This window comes from Triplophysa dalaica, chromosome 5, assembly GCF_015846415.1.
Source record: "Triplophysa dalaica isolate WHDGS20190420 chromosome 5, ASM1584641v1, whole genome shotgun sequence".
NCBI classification, from domain to species: Eukaryota; Metazoa; Chordata; class Actinopteri; order Cypriniformes; family Nemacheilidae; genus Triplophysa; species Triplophysa dalaica.
In genome coordinates, this window is record NC_079546.1 from 16,501,345 (window position 1) to 16,519,574 (window position 18,230).

General features: G+C 40.3%; 6 non-coding genes across 6 annotated transcripts; all 6 read right to left on the bottom strand.

The window, feature by feature from the left end:
* Window positions 1–265: 265 nt before the first annotated feature.
* On the bottom strand, window positions 266–339 carry trnat-ugu (transfer RNA threonine (anticodon UGU)). Its single transcript has one exon. It is a non-coding gene; the product is annotated as a tRNA-Thr (tRNA).
* Window positions 340–765: 426 nt separating this feature from the next.
* trnat-cgu (transfer RNA threonine (anticodon CGU)) lies at window positions 766–838 on the bottom strand. Its single transcript has one exon. It is a non-coding gene; the product is annotated as a tRNA-Thr (tRNA).
* Window positions 839–1,022: 184 nt separating this feature from the next.
* trnar-ucu (transfer RNA arginine (anticodon UCU)) lies at window positions 1,023–1,112 on the bottom strand. The gene is given in 2 exon segments: window positions 1,023–1,058; window positions 1,076–1,112. It is a non-coding gene; the product is annotated as a tRNA-Arg (tRNA).
* Window positions 1,113–1,232: 120 nt separating this feature from the next.
* trnat-agu (transfer RNA threonine (anticodon AGU)) lies at window positions 1,233–1,306 on the bottom strand. The gene has a single exon. It is a non-coding gene; the product is annotated as a tRNA-Thr (tRNA).
* Window positions 1,307–1,668: 362 nt separating this feature from the next.
* On the bottom strand, window positions 1,669–1,742 carry trnat-ugu (transfer RNA threonine (anticodon UGU)). The gene has a single exon. It is a non-coding gene; the product is annotated as a tRNA-Thr (tRNA).
* A 426-nt stretch (window positions 1,743–2,168) lies between these two features.
* trnat-cgu (transfer RNA threonine (anticodon CGU)) lies at window positions 2,169–2,241 on the bottom strand. The gene has a single exon. It is a non-coding gene; the product is annotated as a tRNA-Thr (tRNA).
* Between the last annotated feature and the right edge of the window lie 15,989 nt (window positions 2,242–18,230).

Consider the following 18,230-nt stretch of genomic DNA (forward strand, 5'->3'; position numbering starts at 1 on the left):
TTGAAGCCCCATCTCTAGCAACTGAAAGGTGTGCAGTATTTTCCTCAACGTTTAGAGAATATCTTTTACCCCTGCACGCCACACATTATTCCTTCGTCACGTTGCACACGCATCCAGCTTTTGCGAGGATTAATGCCCATCCATCATCTCTTAAATATTTCCAAACTTTGCAGTTTAAACGGGGTAATGAGTAAAACTACATGTCGAGGGGCAATGGCTAGGTTTCCCTAGTCTAAAGATCACAAAGGAATCACACAAACTTCCCAGGCACCGCTGGGATTTGAACCCAGGATCTCCTGTTTACAAGACAGGCGCTTTGACCAGCTAAGCCACGGCGCCGACTCCAAAAAGCGGTTTTGTGATGACTGTGACTGACCAGTCACAAAGGGGAAAACAAACAATTAAGGAGAGATGGGAATCATGGAAGAGGTCTCCTTTGACAGGGGTATGGGAACCGAGGTCCACACTGGGGCAGAGTCAGTCATGAATAGATCAGTTTATTTCAAAACCGTCACGGTCTTCATTTTTGATACAACAATTACAGTTTGTGAAATTGACAAAATGTTTTTTAACTGAAACTTGCCACACAAGTCCGATTTTTCTGTGGACTGCTTGACATCCACCATCACTTCAGTGCTGCAATACTGTGCAGGTAAGCAGGATGTGATGAGCAAGTTCACTTCTTGGGTGTTTCTGGAACATTTAAAATAACAAAACCCTTCTTTCAAATACGAAAAGATGTGCAACAAGAAGCACCAAGGCACCAGGCTCCGCTGGGATTAGAACCCAGGATCTCCTGTTTACGAGACAGGTGCTTTGCCAGCTAAGCCACGGCGCCTACGCCCAATGCCTGCAGATCATGTGACTGAAAAGTAACAAAGGGGCAAAAACTCACAGTAAAATGGAGGAAAACATGCAAAGGGATTGTTTAAGAGTTATTGAATGTGTGTACCCTCTTCATGTAGCAACATATCCTTCCCTAGTCACGATTTTGGGGAGTCTTCTGCAAACTAAATCAACCACGACTCTGGTGGGACTCGAACCCACAACCTTTGAATGCCCACATTACTCAATCTAGAAGTCCAATGCGCTATCCATTGCGCCACAGAGCCTTGAATGCTGTTCCTGTCCCTGTTCATCAGGCATCAGGCGCATGACAAAACAATTCCCAGGAGAAGGGAATAATTCTGTCTACAAAGACAAGGGAGTAGTAAACAAAGAGCACACACACTAGGCACCGCTGGGATTTGAACCCAGGATCTCCTGTTTACTAGACAGGCACTTTGACCAGCTAAGCCACGGCGCCATCAACCGGAATGATCACAGCACGTGTAACTGAAAAAACGAAAGGGGCCAAAACATGACGACAAAGTATCAAGTTGATGCAGAAGGCAGTCGACGGGTTGAAGCCCCATCTCTAGCAACTGAAAGGTGTGCAGTATTTTCCTCAACGTTTAGAGAATATCTTTTACCCCTGCACGCCACACATTATTCCTTCGTCACGTTGCACACGCATCCAGCTTTTGCGAGGATTAATGCCCATCCATCATCTCTTAAATATTTCCAAACTTTGCAGTTTAAACGGGGTAATGAGTAAAATTACATGTCGAGGGGCAATGGCTAGGTTTCCCTAGTCTAAAGATCACAAAGGAATCACACAAACTTCCCAGGCACCGCTGGGATTTGAACCCAGGATCTCCTGTTTACAAGACAGGCGCTTTGACCAGCTAAGCCACGGCGCCAACTCCAAAAAGCGGTTTTGTGATGACTGTGACTGACCAGTCACAAAGGGGAAAACAAACAATTAAGGAGAGATGGGAATCATGGAAGAGGTCTCCTTTGACAGGGGTATGGGAACCGAGGTCCACACTGGGGCAGAGTCAGTCATGAATAGATCAGTTTATTTCAAAACCGTCACAGTCTTCATTTTTGATACAACAATTACAGTTTGTGAAATTGACAAAATGTTTTTTAACTGAAACTTGCCACACAAGTCCGATTTTTCTGTGGACTGCTTGACATCCACCATCACTTCAGTGCTGCAATACTGTGCAGGTAAGCAGGATGTGATGAGCAAGTTCACTTCTTGGGTGTTTCTGGAACATTTAAAATAACAAAACCCTTCTTTCAAATACGAAAAGATGTGCAACAAGAAGCGCCAAGGCACTAGGCTCCGCTGGGATTTGAACCCAGGATCTCCTGTTTACGAGACAGGTGCTTTGCCAGCTAAGCCACGGCGCCTACGCCCAACACTACAAATGTAAATGTAGTGTTATAATATACTGTGTGTCAAAAAGTTTGATTGATTTATGTACACATGTCAAATTTTCTGTCCACCCTCATTTCATCTTCTCAGTCTCAACCATCCTCAGGGGAACCCCTACACCTTTTTTTGTCTTATAACGAACCAAATCTCCTAAGGAGCCCTCATCCTCTTTTCTCTTCCAGAACGCAGGCCACGCCTCCAAAGTGCTCAGTATCGAGTTGGGGGGTATGCGTACTCCAGCGGCTGTCCCACTTTCTCGCTTTATGGGGGTGCGCTCTGGCCTCAGACCGGTTTCTAAAGTAGAGTGTTTCGGGTTCGGATAGATCTGGCGAGCTCGGAGGCCGCTTCCCGGACAGCACGCCAAATACGCATAACCTTCATAACCAAGCTCTATCATTATCCCTATCAACATCACTGTTATATGTGGGGGGGACTTGTGAATGATATTGTTTGAAATTAAATAATATACTGCATGTCTTTAAACAGCATGTCAGTCACGTGACAAATGTTCAGACATCAGACATCAAGCAGACATCAAGAATAAAACCAAAAAACCTCATAAGATAAACGCAATGCATTCTGGGTATTATCAAAGCACAAAACTCATCCATGACTCACAGCATTGCAAGGCTGAAAGCTTTTCATTTGTTGGTCCCCACTGTTGAGTTTCATACACAGATTCTTGTTGTTTGAGTCAAAGACCAAATGCAGACCTTTTAACGGTTTAAATGTAATTTCACTCAGTCTGTTGTAACAAAAAACAATTAGAAACTAAACAACATCAGAGAAAACGCTTGTGAACGAATCTTAACACATTTTCTTTTGATGTTATTTGCTACAAAACTATGTTTTATATTAAACACTGTATTAGCAGCCCGAAGAAAACTGGATTTTTACATATGTACACTATACACACTAAAGCAAACACTGATCACAATAACAGTGACTTTAAACAACAATAACACATCAAGTCATGGATGTTATGCTGCAGTCCCTGTGAAGCAGAAGTGGTAATCATCTTCAGTATTCTGACATATTTCCAAGATGAATAGTGGGTGTAGATCATGTTTATCACTGTGAATTGCTGGGATGAATAAAAAGAGGATTTTCCCGTAAGTTTACGGTAGTTTGCTGGCAACCACAGCTGCCGGTATTTTTCCGTAATAACTACGGAATTTGTATCTTCTCTTTTCTTTTCTGATATTAAATGTTTTATGGGTCACCACAATGCTGAAGAGTGGAGTCTGTGTTTAAGTCAAGGTCCGGCAATGAGATGCTGATTTCATGCTGCATGTTGCTTTGTTTAAAAGTGACTTTGATGTTTTTAATAATGAATTACACAGAAATAAATTAAGTAAAAGTAATGTTTTCACTTTTATGCATTTGTACCAAGTTTTCATTTTATAAAAAGAAATGCTGTTAATATAAAAGACTCAAATGTATTAAGTTCATACACGGCTAGAAGTTTGTGTCCTGAGTTTTAAACTGCAAAGCTGTTTAGATTAGATTAGATTAGATTAGATTAGATTCAACTTTATTGTCATTACACATATACACATATATACAGTGTAACGAAATGTAGTTTAGGTCTAACCAGAAGTGCAATTAGCAAGTGCAGATATACAGTGTGAATAAATACAGAATACAATATTAGGAAAATAATTTACGATGGGCATGTACTATGAAAATATGACAATCGGTATGTACTATGAAAAATATATACAGAAGGCTATCTACTGTGAACATTAGTGTACAGGAGGTTATGAGCAGATAACAATATAGACTATACAATAGTGCAAGTGACTTGAGTGTGCATTAGTTACAGACATTAGCTATTAAAGTTACAGTGCAATAGATGAGTTAGTGCAGTTATTGAAGCTATCGTGCAATAGATGAGTAGATGCAGTTAGTTATGCGATAGATGCAATAATGTAATAGCTGAGTTACAGTGCAGTAGATGAGTTAATGCAGTTATTAAGGTTACAATACGTTCTTTTCCTGTATTTTTTACGGAATTTTACTGGCAACCACAGCTGCTGGTATTTTTCTGTAAAAATAACGGAACATTTTTTACAGTGTACTGTAAAAGAAACTTAAATACAAATATAGTGCATATAGGAGGGAAAAATGATATTAAGATGTTTTTAAAATTTAGTAGAGGGTATAACCAACCAAAATTGCCTCCATGGAAATGAAACGTAAGTGTGACAACAAGAGGAGCACATCTAGGAATAGGGAGGAGGAACACCGATGTTCATCTCATACAAGGCAGTGTAGCACAGTATTTCAGAAGAGGTAGCCCCACCTTTACATTATCAAGTTGATCAATAACTTCATCATTCAAGCACTGAATGCTCTTCACACTGTGGAGAGACCAGAGTACATTGATTTATTCAGATAGAATTACCCTCCATGCATTTGATGTCTAGAATAACATTGGGAAGCGTGCTTGATGATAAGTATATTACAATGAAAAGTACGAAACCGAGTCTTCCGCATGACAGGCGGAGACACTTTCCACTATACTAACGAGGACAGGCATGCAGCGGTGTCTGTTTTGCCGAACTGCTGGTGGCGACGTTGTGCCCGAATGCAACCTATAACTCGTTGCATCCACATTTGAAAAGAAATACTTGAGGTTCTTTGGGGTCACATTCAAATAATTCAAACAAAAGTAAGTGGCAAATGGATCCAATGAATTGCTGTTCGGGATTTTGGATGTGTGCAGGAGCAAGGCTGAAAGCTGGGATCATAAGAATGTTGTGGTGAAATGAGGGGTTCGTTGATGATTAAATTTGGATATATGAAACAGTAGGCAGTCGGTAAGAACTGAGTGAGATGGATTCTTAAATCAGAATTAAGCACTCGACAAAGGTTTGAATGATGTCCGATATACTGAAGAGCTTGGTGGATATACAGATGTGGTTTTCTGCAACAAGTTAAACCAAGAACAAACTTAATCACATGAATATACAACGTTTTCCCATTAAACATATCTTAAACACTGCAACACTGTAACACAATTACCACATAACATTACTAATTCAATATATATAAGAGGTAATTATCCTCTTAATGTCTGCAAGAGGGCCCTACTAGCACGCAAATGTTGTATAGTGGCAGCTTTCCGGACTGAACATGGGCTCCCACATGTCCAATAATAATGCGGATAGGCAATACTAACAGTTTAAATATAAACATCTTACAACAAACAGCATGGAAGCATTAAGGAATGTACAGAATCGAGCATGTTATATCAACAGAGCTTTCTGCATAATAACGAGAGATATGAACAGCTATCACTTACTTCACATTTACGCACACTGTAACCAATAAAGTCACTAGCTCAGTTGTATCTGAGTGGATTAGAGTACATTTACATTCACATTTAGTCATTTAAAAGACACTTTTATCCAAAGCGACTTACAGGTGGGGTAGGCAATGGAAGCAATTGGGACAGCATAAGTACAACAAAAGCATAAGTGCAATCAAAAAGAAGGCTGGTCTCATATGACCTAACACAGTATACAGAGCTAAGTTAGTTTTAAGTTTTAAGTTCGCTAAGTAGAGAAGAAATAGAAGTCAGAAAAGATCAGTCAGATGTTGATGGAAGAGATGTGTTTTCAGACGTTTCTTGAAGATGACTACAGAATCTGCAGATCTTGTAGCAGCGGGCAGATCATTCCACATAGGCGGAACAGATCTGGAGAAGGTACGAGAGAGAGATTTTTTACCTTTTTGGAATGCCACCACAAGTGGTTCCAAGTTGGCGATTGCACCGGTTTTTTGATGGACGAGAGCTTCAGCTCTTTAGCCCCTCCCAGATGGAATGTTTAGGGAGGTGCCCGCACCAAAGATTTCCCCCTTAAACATTGCGGTGCGACAAAGGACGCATGCTGGTTTGAGAACAGGTGGGTGTAGCTCGAGTTTCTCTTGATCTAAGCATTAAAACGTCGGCCTTTTCCAAAAGATTTCTGTGGAGTGAAATCACTGTGAGTTCAACATACAACATAACCATTTGGACGGCTCCGGTCACAGCAGGCCTTGGTGATCGTGTTAGGAATCAGAGAGTTTAAGAATCCGCCTTTGTCCAATTGCCTCTGCAAAACAACATAGACTCCCTCTCTAAACAAAAACAGGTGAAAATGGTGGAGAAGGCTCTTTCGCCCTACTGCTTCCAAAGAAAATATAAACTTTATTTGCCTCCAACCTGAGCGTTGTGTTTTCACTCTGGGACAGATGAACTGAAGTCTGTCAACGTTATTTTATTTCTTTATTAATTTATGTTTGTTACAACCCATCTGCCGCCCCTAGACAGAGAGGGGAATGTAACAAGTGGGGCCTCGCCCTGGATAAGATGTCTCCGTGTCTATTCCAACATTATCAATGACATGCTCGAAGGCTGCACTCATAAAACCATCATTGCAACCCTTGTTGTCATACTTGGAGGAACAGTCCACCTAGTTCTAAGGACTGAGGTCCATCAGCTTTCCTATTGTTTTCTTCAGTTGACCCTCAAGAGCCCCAACAGAGCTGAACGCCCAACATGAACCACATTGGTGACTTGACAACAGAAGAGATCCTGCGAGCGTACGCTGTGACCTGTGTTCCTCTCTTGGCTTCAGGAGGCAAACGGCTAAATTTGTGGGCTCTTCTGGGGATTCAGTCCCAGACTATGTTGACTGTAGAAAAAAGGGATATGTGTCCAGTGTGAAGATGCAGGTGCGTGTTGTTCATGTTGGGCATTCAGCTCTGTTGGGGCTCTTGAGGTTCAACTAAAGAAAACAACAGGAAACCTGATGGACCTCAGTTGTTTCTTTATTTTCTTTTGTCCATTTTTCAGATAAGCCAGGGCTCTCTTAAACCTTAGTCAGCTACTTTTTGTTTGTTAGTTTGGCAATACTTTCTCCTGAAAGAGATGCATCCTAGAATCAATTGTATTTACTAGGTTATTGTAAATATAAGCCTCTTTATTTGCCTCCATGTTAAGCGTTGTGTTTTCACTCTGGGACAGATGAACTGAAGTGTCAACGTTATTTTATTTATTTATTCATTTATCTTTGTTACAACCTCTCTGCCGCCCCTAGACAGAGAGGGGAATGTAACAAATGCACAGTACACTTTTTATTTATGGGTTGCCAAACATTGACAAATAGGTAACTTTCACTTTTGTTTAGAAGAATGAAAGAGTATACATTGGGCATTTGCCTGAAATGCAAAGCACTTGTTTTTCTGTCTATAAAGATGCAAAACTATTTTCCAGAAGTGTATGTGGAGTACAGGGACCATAACATCAGGAGTCATTGGAGAACAATCTGCTGGACATTTCTTAGAAAGATTCTGTGTGTATTATTCTTTATTGATGCCACACTTGTAATTAATCAACTAACCAGTCAAACTAGTGTTCAAGAGCTTGATGGAAATCCACCCAGAGCATCTATGTCAAGTGGAGTCTAGGAAGTATAATGAATAAACAAAATATCCCAAATCAGCACTAACCGGTTATGTAACCAGGGATGGCCAAGTACACATATCCTTCGTTCAAGTAGAAGTACAGATACTAATGTTTAAAATACATTTGAACCACATTGCACTACTGATTAAACTTGTTTACTCAATTTAAACTAAAATATGGGCTGTCACATGTACTAAAGTAAATCGTTGGCATTACTACACGTTTTAGAGTCATGTTTGTAACAGGCCCTCACCTCATATTAAAGCAATAAGCCCCAAAGGGCAGTGGGTTACAGTTTCTCACATTTATTATACATTATAACAGCTAAGGGTGTTGTAGCACAACAGAGTGTCTAAAACCCCCTTTGCAGTTATAAAATGTACTGTAACCCTGCTTCGTGGGGCTTATTGCTTTTATAAAATGGTTATTCCACATGCGTGGCAAGGTTTTATGAAGTAAAGTGCTATAAAATGATATTTAACCTATGTAATATGGTCAGCCGTTATGAAAAAATCCAGTTACTTCACGGGCAGCTCAACAAATAAAAAAAATCTGTAAAAAAGCAGTCATCGAACCTGCAGCTGAGCAATGTTTTTGAATCATGCTCACTTTCTACACATTTATTTTTCACTCCAAGTTATAATGCAGGAATGTAAGTATGTTCACCTTGTTCAAACTAGTTCACGTTGGGCTTGTTGATTAGCCATGTTATTTGCCTCGGTAGAAAGCCAAATAGTATTTATTCTGACTTGATTACGTTTTTAAGGTGCTAGCGTCTGTTTTACATTATAATCCTATGGTGTAAATGCTTTCATGTAGCTCAGTGGTGAGAACATTGCATTAATGATGCAATATTGCAGGTTCGATCCCTGGGGATTGTTCATACTTAGAAACAAAATGTATAGGATAATGCACTGTAAATCGCTTTGGATAGATGCGTCTGCCAAATATGTGAATGTCCTGAGCGCTTTCTTAAATGTCAGCGCCGAGATCTTTTTCTGCAGCTCGGAGCGTCTGTTGAGGTTGAAAAAAGTTTAACGTTTCGGTAGAAAAAAACACTCTTTTTCACAGCTAACACATGACAGAGACCAGTCGTTTCAAGAACAACATGCAAGGAACGTGAATGGTCGAGAAGATTAAATGGAGGCCGAAAACGCCTGTTGGAGCATAGTTTTCTATACATAATAAATTTCATTTTCACTTTCAACAACTTTTGAAGGCATTTCTAGCGAGAAATTAGTATTGTAGTTTTTAAATATGTGATTAGTTATTGCTCTCTGTTTATAATTTAAATAGACTTCTGTTAAGCTCCTGTAGAAGATATTTTTGGCTAAAATATAGAAGAATAATGTCTATAATTACTATTATAAAATCATTTTAAGAGTTTCTTATCTTAGGGGCCAAATACTAGTTGACACAAAGCACCCTAGGTAAGATGGGGGAGGGAAGCACATCTGTTTTACATTATATTGGGGGTCTCAGAGGATGTGTGTGTGAGAATGTGTGTGTGTGTTAAGCACACTATATAAGGGTTTCTCCAAAAAGGGAGAAGGGAGTGACATTGCAATCCTACTCATTAATAAAGTGGTTTTTGTATCAAAACTCGAGACTCCAGAATAATTCTTCAGAACACGCAAAGAAAATTCACAACAGAATTGGCGACCCCGGCAGGACCCTTGGAAAGAACACTGAGGTGAACCACAGCAGGCAACTTCTGGACGAGCAACACAACAAAATTTGGCCAAGGTAAGCAGTTTTTGCTTATATAGTTAGGTTGTGTTGTTTGCCAGATATTGCTTGTGGTGAGACACTTTAAGTTCTTCTAAATTCATCGAACTAAATTGATTTAAAAATATTAAGCAGTACCTGAGTAAAGGAGTTTTGATCCAAATCCATAAATGCATGCATTGATTTATGTTTACTGTTGGGTTGGTCTTGAGGAGAACAGTTTTCAAATTTTAATACTTATATAAGTGTACAATGCATATTAGATAAAAATAGTATTAAAATAAAAGCGCTAATAAGTCCTATAGGTTAAAAAAGTCCTACAAAGGTTGCCTTTTAAACAGAGAGCAGATTTGTAGGTACTCACAGTTTTGGTAGAAGTGAAATTGTGGGTGACCGCGTAGTTATTTATTTTATGTTGCATTGTTGATCCAAGGGGACGCGAGAGCAAAACTATATTTAATTCAAGTGTGTCCTATTGTTGATCCAGGTGGAAACTTAGGAACATTGATGGTATTTATTTTAAGGTTGCCTTGTTGGTCCAGGTGGAAACAAGAGCAACATTGTATTAAATTCAAGTGTGCCCTATTGTTGATCCAGGTGGAAACTTAGGGACATTGATGGTATTTATTTTTAGGTTGCCTTGTTGATCCACGGAAACGAGTGCAAAATTTAGTTCAAGGGAGGCCTACTGTTGATCCAAGTGGAAACTTAGGCAAACTTGAGTTAGATAATTAACCGGTTCAGTGTGTAAAATTGTATTGTCTGTGTGTGCATGACTTAGGGACTTTGGGACATTGATGGTATTTATTTTTAGGTTGCCTTGTTGATCTACGGAAACGAGTGCAAAATTTAGTTCAAGGGAGGCCTACTGTTGATCCAAGTGGAAACTTAGGCAAACTTGAGTTAGATAATTAACCGGTTCAGTGTGTAAAATTGTATTGTCTGTGTGTGCATGACTGCAGTATGAGTGTGACATAGATTTTTCATCTCAGAGCGGTGACTGTGTACCCCTCTTGTGTCTCACAGGAGGAGCGTAGTGGATGGCTCATCTGTGAGATTTACATATAACCCTGTAAATAAAGGGATAAGGCATAATATTAATCCTATAGAAAAGGAATACAGTATGAAAGTATGAGCCCTGAATGATAAAGGGACATGGATGTATGTATACAATAAATGTTCCCAAAACAAATAAAGGAACTGTTATGAATGTTGAATAATAATTGCTTGAAGTCTCACCTGTATAGGTTAGAGAGATTGAAAGTCTACAATTTAAATAAAATGTATCTCTATTGTTGATGTGAACAATTTATAATCTAAAGGAGTGATTGAATAATAATATGTAACATTGGCAAATAGGAATAAGTGGCAGATATTACTGTATGGTATTAGATTATCAGAAGTTTTTTACATCACTTTGAGAATCTGTGTGTAATTGAAAGCTTTGGGAAAAAGTAATACAAAGGAATTTTGTATAGCTGATAATATTCTGAGGGATAAGAGATTCAAAGTAAAAAGGTTTTGCCTATATTGAATAATTATGGCTGCAACGCCTGTAGAACTTATGGGCCTGAAATATCCCTTGTGCAAACAAATGATCATTAAACTTTCTAAAAAATGGCAAAAAAGAACAAAAAACATGTATACAAATTGGCCAACTGAGGGTTCGTTTGATTTATCTTTGTTAGAAAAAATGGACACATTGGTAAAAAATCACAAAATTAAAACATGGGTAAAAAACATAAGAAAAGACAGGAAAAACGAGAAAAAGAACAAGTTTTATCATTGTTTATGAAAGAAGGACAATTATTACTTGAACAGGCAAGAAAAATAGTCCAGGAAGGAAATGAAAAGAAAGAGGATATCTGTGTCTCAGGATGTGCAAACCCTCCCCCATATGTGACCTCTGAAGGTCAATTTCCATTGGTCAAAGGAATGTTAGAGGTAAAAGGTGACATGAAATTTGAGAGGGACTTTGAAGTAAGTAAAGGAAACCAGATGGAGCCATTGGTAACACCGAAAATCAGGCCAGACACTACCAAATCGCAAAGCCCGTATTTAGATTGTTACAGGAATGCCAGGGAAGCTTTGTTACAAGTTAAAGCACAATATGAACAAAATATACCAAGTGAAAAGAAAACAGCAGAGCAGACTGAAAGAAAAGAAGAGGAAAGTGATGAAGCATGGAAAATAGAGGAAGAGATTGCTAGAAGGATTGAGGAAGCGGATAGATTTATGGAGGAAACTAAGAGGTTATTAAGAAGGAGAAATGAAACAAGAGAAAGTAGGGTTGAGGAAGAAGGAATGGAGACTTTATCTGATGAAAGACTGTGGTCACGTGATGAAGATACCGGACGGCTTAGGCCGGTAGCTCAACAACTTCCAATTTTGATAAAAGGGGATCAGGGAGAATATATTCAAATCAGGGATATTAGGGATGCCCAGAGAATCCTATGGGGGTGTGTCAACTACCAATTTTAACATCTAATGCAAAACAAGAACCGATTTTGCAAATTGAAGTAGAGGGGAAAACCATACCAATGATGATAGACACAGGAGCAGTTTATACATGTGTAAAATCAAATTACGCCTCACACCTCCCCATGTCTGGAAAATTTGTAAAGACAGTAGGATTCTCGGGACAAATACAACTAATACCTATGACTGCTACAGTTTGTTTGCAAACAAAAAACAAAAGTGTGACAATACCAGTCTTAATATCAGATCAGACTCCTATTAATCTCTTAGGAAGAGATGCATTGTGTAAATTGGGTGCTAATATTTGGTGTTCTTCAGATGTAGTATATGTAGATCAGAAGGGTACTCAAATGATGATATCAGAGCCGAATGCTAATGTATACTGGATAGGACAATAAGAGGAGGATGTGAGACAGATGATTAATAAATGGGGTAAATTCATTGAGGCACAGCTTCCTGACGCACAGATACACAAATCTGGATTTCACTGCACAATGAAATATGACCCCTCGAGGAATACTGACATAGAAAATGAATGGCAGGACGGAACTAGATCAAGAAATTGAAATGATATCACAATACATCATAATAAGTAAACAGGGAGCAGCTTTAAAAATAACAGAAAATGAATTTACAAAGAAATGGTTCAATGTAAATGATTCGATTCCACATATATCTATATATATATAGGAAAAATTTGGAAAGCAAAAGACTTGGGACCAATGATTAAAAAAGCAGAAGAAAACAAAAGGGAGGCTACCATAAATACCTTCATTTTTCAATCTGCTAACAAGAATTACATAAAAGTTATGTGTGGTACTTCTTTGCTAGGAATTACTCACAGCCTTATCGTAGATGCACAAGGTTTTGACCATTGTGCAAAGGGGGAAGTAATAAGGAAAATCAAATTACAAGGTTATTGGTCTCCATACTTGTATGCTATGGTAGCGGAATTTTTGTCTACATGTGAGATCTGTGCTAAGTTTAATGTGAGAAAGGGAATAAAAACACCAATAGGTCATATACCTAAATGTAATGGGATTCTCAAGCTCAACAAAATATGTGCAAGTACTAAACTGAATTGGGTTGATGCATTACCTCTTGCTTTAATGAGTTACCGCATGCAGACTAACAGAATTACTAACTTAACAACGCATGAAATGCTTACAGGTCGACCTATGCCGGTGCCATGCAGCAGAGGCCCATACAAAGTACCCCCATTAGAGCAATTGCAAATGGAATTAAGAGCGTATATGAAAAAACTAACTTCTATCCATAAAGCTATTTGTGTGCAGGAAAAGAGAAAGGAGTCGTGTGAGGAGACGGAGACAACCTGTCCAATAGCCCCAGGAGATGAAGTCTATCTAAGGGTGTTCAGGAGGAAATGAAACGAACCGAGAAGGGAAGGACCTTATAAAGTAGCTGCAGCTATTCCAATCGCCGTCCAAGTGGAAGGAAAAACTACTTGGTATCACCTGAACCATTGCACGAGAGTTCCTAAAGAAAGAACAGGAAGTGTCATGGTTCCACCTCTCCTTGTCTGGTATTTCTTGGTTTAGAGGTGGAATCATACAGAATCCTCTGTTTCATGTGGGGAGAGATAGTTTTGACCCTTGCGGTCTTCCATACTCTCCTCAGGTCGCGTCATTGCCCAACCCTCCTGTTTCCTAGTTTGTGTTAATTACCTTCCCTATAAAGAGTCCTCATGTTTCTTTGTCTCGTTGCTCGTGCATTACTTGTTGCTACATGTTGTTGGGTACCTGTTTGATACCTTGTTGCTGTTTGCTGTAGATGTTCTTGCCTCGTTCCTGTTTCCCTTGTTATAGTAAGTGTCAGTTTAGTGTTTCATTCCAGTGTTTGTTTTATAGTCTTGTTAGTCAGTGTTAGTTGTTAAAGTTGATTTATCCTGTCTTGTTTTCCCCCTCGTGGGTTTTGTTTGACCTGTTTTGCCTAGTCTTGTTATTTGTTTATAATAAACCCGTTAACCCCTGCACCACCGTCTGTGTCTGCCTGCAATTGGGTTCTTCTTGAGACATATCCTGACAGAATGCACGAGCCACAAACGAACCCAGTAGGCAGCACGGACGGTACGACGTCGTCCTTGCGGTCTCGCCAGGCACACTTGCTGCTTGGATTCCGCCAGGGGAGTTACGGTGACCAGGAGTTCGCCAGGGCATTCTCGGCGGTGGCGGAGGTGACCGAGTTTGGTGAGGCGGAGTTGAAGACGATCTTCAACTGCTGCCTCACCCGGCGCCTCACACCGTCGGAGAAGAGGCTGCTGGCTCCCTTAGGGTTTGCGGACATGGTCAGGTACGTGGCCAACCGGAGCGATCCCGGGGGTGAGGTGCCACAAATGGAACCTTAACCCCACGGTCGAGCGCTGCCGAGGGTCTCGTCCTGGCTACCGCTGCCCTGGGGGACTCAGTACCCTCTGGCTCGAGCCCCACGGCCGCCGGTTCTTCTGGTGGAGTCCGAGATGAGTGGGTGGCTAGAGACTCGAGGACGACGTCGCGGGAGACCTCCAACCCAGTACTCCCTCGGTCCCCCACTGGCCCGGCTGAGTCAGCCATGGGCCAGACTGACCGTAGAGGGAGAATGTCCTGTGGAGGACGTCCCAGGCCGAAGTTGCTGTCCTGCAGGTCAGCACAGCAACCGGCAACTGTTCCGGAGTTCCCGAGTCCTGTGGTCCCGAGTCCTGTGGTCCCGAGTCCTGTGGTCCCGAGTCCTGTGGTCCCGAGTCCGGTGGTGTCAAACCCCAAATATTTTTTGGGGGGGCGCTGTGGGGAGGTGACGGTCCGAGCGTCCAGCCCGGCCGCAGATCCGCTCCAGAAACCGGCACCCAGGCTGGTCCAGCAGCCGCCAGAGAGCGCTGCCCAGCCGCCGTCAAGTCCGGCTGCCCAGCCGCCGTCAAGTCCGGCTGCCCAGCCGCCGTCAAGTCCGGCTGCCCAGCCGCCGTCAAGTCCGGCTGCCCAGCCGCCGTCAAGTCCGGCTGCCCAGCCGCCGTCAAGTCCGTCTGCCCAGCCGCCGTCAAGTCCGGCTGCCCAGCCGCCGTCAAATCCGGCTGCCCAGCCGTCCTGCAGGGGACAAGAACAGTTCCCCCCAGGACTACCCCTGTCAAGCCCCCTGGGGCTCCGCGCCCTGGCGCGTCCCCAAGGGCTGGAACTTCCCCACCCAGCCCTCCCCCTTCTGGACTTCCCATGTTTTCTTGTCTGCCCCCGCCCCCCCTCCCATGTCTGTTATTTTTACTGAGTCACCCTAATCCCCTGATTGTTCTTGCCTGTCTGCCCCTAGTCTTGTTCTCCATGTTTTGTTTGGTCTTGTCTTTGTCCCAGTCTGCCTTGTCTTGTTCGTGCCTTTGAGGAGCATCATGGTGCTGCTTCTTAAGGCGGGGGTCTGTCATGGTTCCACCTCTCCTTGTCAGGTATTTCTTGGTTTAGAGGTGGAATCATACAGAATCCTCTGTTTCATGTGGGGAGAGATATTTTTGACCCTTGCGGTCTTCCATACTCTCCTCAGGTCGCGTCATTGCCCAACTCTCCTGTTTCCTAGTTTGTGTTAATTACCTTCCCTATAAAGAGTCCTCATGTTTCTTTGTCTCGTTGCTCGTGCATTACTTGTTGCTACATGTTGTTGGATACCTGTTTGATACCTTGTTGATGTTTGCTGTAGATGTTCTTGCCTCGTTCCTGTTTCCCTTGTTATAGTAAGTGTCAGTTTAGTGTTTCATTCCAGTGTTTGTTTTATAGTCTTGTTAGTCAGTGTTAGTTGTTAAAGTTGATTTATCCTGTCTTGTTTTCCCCCTCGTGGGTTTTGTTTTACCTGTTTTGCCTAGTCTTGTTATTTGTTTATAATAAACCCGTTAACCCCTGCACCACTGTCTGTGTCTGCCTGCAATTGGGTTCTTCTTGAGACATATCCTGACAAGGAAGAATAATACCGGAAGTCAATGAGCAAGAAATTCCTGTGGTTGACAACCATGAATTACAAAGTGTGGCAGAAGCAAATGAACAAAGCAGTGAAAATGGAAATTCTGACAACATGCCTGATCATCATATGCTTGTCACAAGTTCAAGCTACAGACAACATGACAACTCCATATCCTATAACTCACAACCATACTTCCCTATGATTAACTATTTAGTCCTCAGCGAAACCCAGTAATAACTCTGTAAATGAACTGTATGGAAAACAACGAAGGAACATTGAAGAAGACTACAGCATGTATGAGGGCGATACCAAACTAGATGCTTTATGGGAAACAGCACAGAGTAATCAGTGGTATGAATGGGCAACCTTTACAGCCACAAAGGTAAAAAAGAAAGACTGTTTATTCTGTACTAAAACACCAATGAGCCAAGTGATAGTAACCCCAAATCCTTTCGATTACGAACATTGTGCTAGATTCAACAGAGACTCTTGCCATTTGATAAAAGCCGCAAGATATTTTTGTCCAGCTGAATGTTTGGGTTTCCTAAGTAATTATCACCAAATGCTTCTCCTAAAGAACATACCTCTATTGAGAGCTAAATGTAAACATGTTGAAATAACTGAAAGTTTAAAAATGCAAGATAACCAAGTAGAAATTCCACAATTGTATACCATAGACTATAGTAAGGAATATGAATGTTTTTTCAAATCCACAGGGGTTATAAACATGGGACAATTTAAAGGGAAATGCAGTGTCATTTGGAATATACATAAAGACATTTTTCTAGATGTAGATGACTCTAGGGATTTCCAACCCTTTCGGGCAGCAGGACTAAGAAGAGGAGAAAGAATAAGTCCAGCTGAAACTTGTGAAAATCAAACTATATCTTTACCTTCAGCAAAGATATATCATGATCAAACTAAAGCAATAGCTGACTATTTCTGGATTTGTGGAAAAAGAAAACTATTGTCTTCTTTACCCATCGGATGGGAAGGAAAATGTACAAGAGTACGATTAATACAAGAAATCAAAATTATAGAATGGGATTCAGAATCCTCAAGGGAAACAAATAAAACAATCAATTACCGAGCTAAGAGAAGTTATACACCAGATCCTAAAGTTTACATAGACTCCATAGGACAGCCTAGAGGAATACCGGGTCAGTTCAAAGCACGAGACGAAGTTAAATCAGGTTTCGAATCAATATTAATTTGGATTTCACCAAACAAAAATACAGAATGGATAAATTATATTTACTACAACCAACAAAGATTTATTAACTATACCAATGAAGCTTTACTTGCTTTAGGTGAACAATTACATGCAACCAGTAAAATGAGATGGCAAAATAGATTAGCCCTGAATTGGATGTTAGCAGACAAAGAAGGTGTGTGTGTCTTATTTGGGGACCAATGTTGTACTTATATTCCTAACAATACATCACCAGAAGGAACATTTACTAAAGCCATGACTAAACTCAAAGAATTACAAATAGAATTAGCAACTAATGCTGGAAAAGATGAAAAAACATGGGATTGGTTTAATTTAAAATTAGGAATTTGGGGAGAATGGTTAGCGAAATTAGGAATACTTTTTGGAGTGACAACTGGGATAGGAGGATTACTGTTTTGTTGTGCAATACCCATATTAAAATCCCTAATTATTAAAGCCACAGTTAAACAGATGGACATGTTAAGGTATCATGATGATGAGAAAATAACTTTGACACAACAAGAATGTTATCAAGAGTTATTACACAATACAGTATTGACTTTGCAACAGGCAGAGGGGAGTTAGAATACCTCTACTGAAAATTAGGAAGGAACCCTAAACAAATATATTTTGTAACCTAATCAATACTATGCATGCTTGTTTTCATATTTTCTTGATTTTATATGTTACGGATGATTTATTTTTATTTTTACATGTTATACATTTGTACCCTTATTGTTTTTGTTTTTGTGCACATTTTATTTTATTTTCTTTAAGATTTCATATTTCATTTGTTATGCGCATTTCTTTATCTTAATTTCTTTAATTTTCATTCATGCTTATCACAATGTGTTATACTTCATTTTATGTACTTTCTCTTTATTGTTGTATTTACACCAATTTATTTTGTTTACTCTTATTTGTTTATATATATTCTACATAACTGTGAAAACCACAGGCAAGCACAGAACCTTATGCACGCACATGCTTTAAACAAGTTTTTGTAACCTATAATCTTATAGTATCGGAATCTTTTACTTCCTTCCTGTCAATGGAGGAGGGAGATGTTTGGTTCTGATACTCCAGAATGCTGTGGCATGATTGGTTATTGGTAATAGAAAATTCTGACTACTTAGTCATTAGATAGACGTTGTGACTTGTAT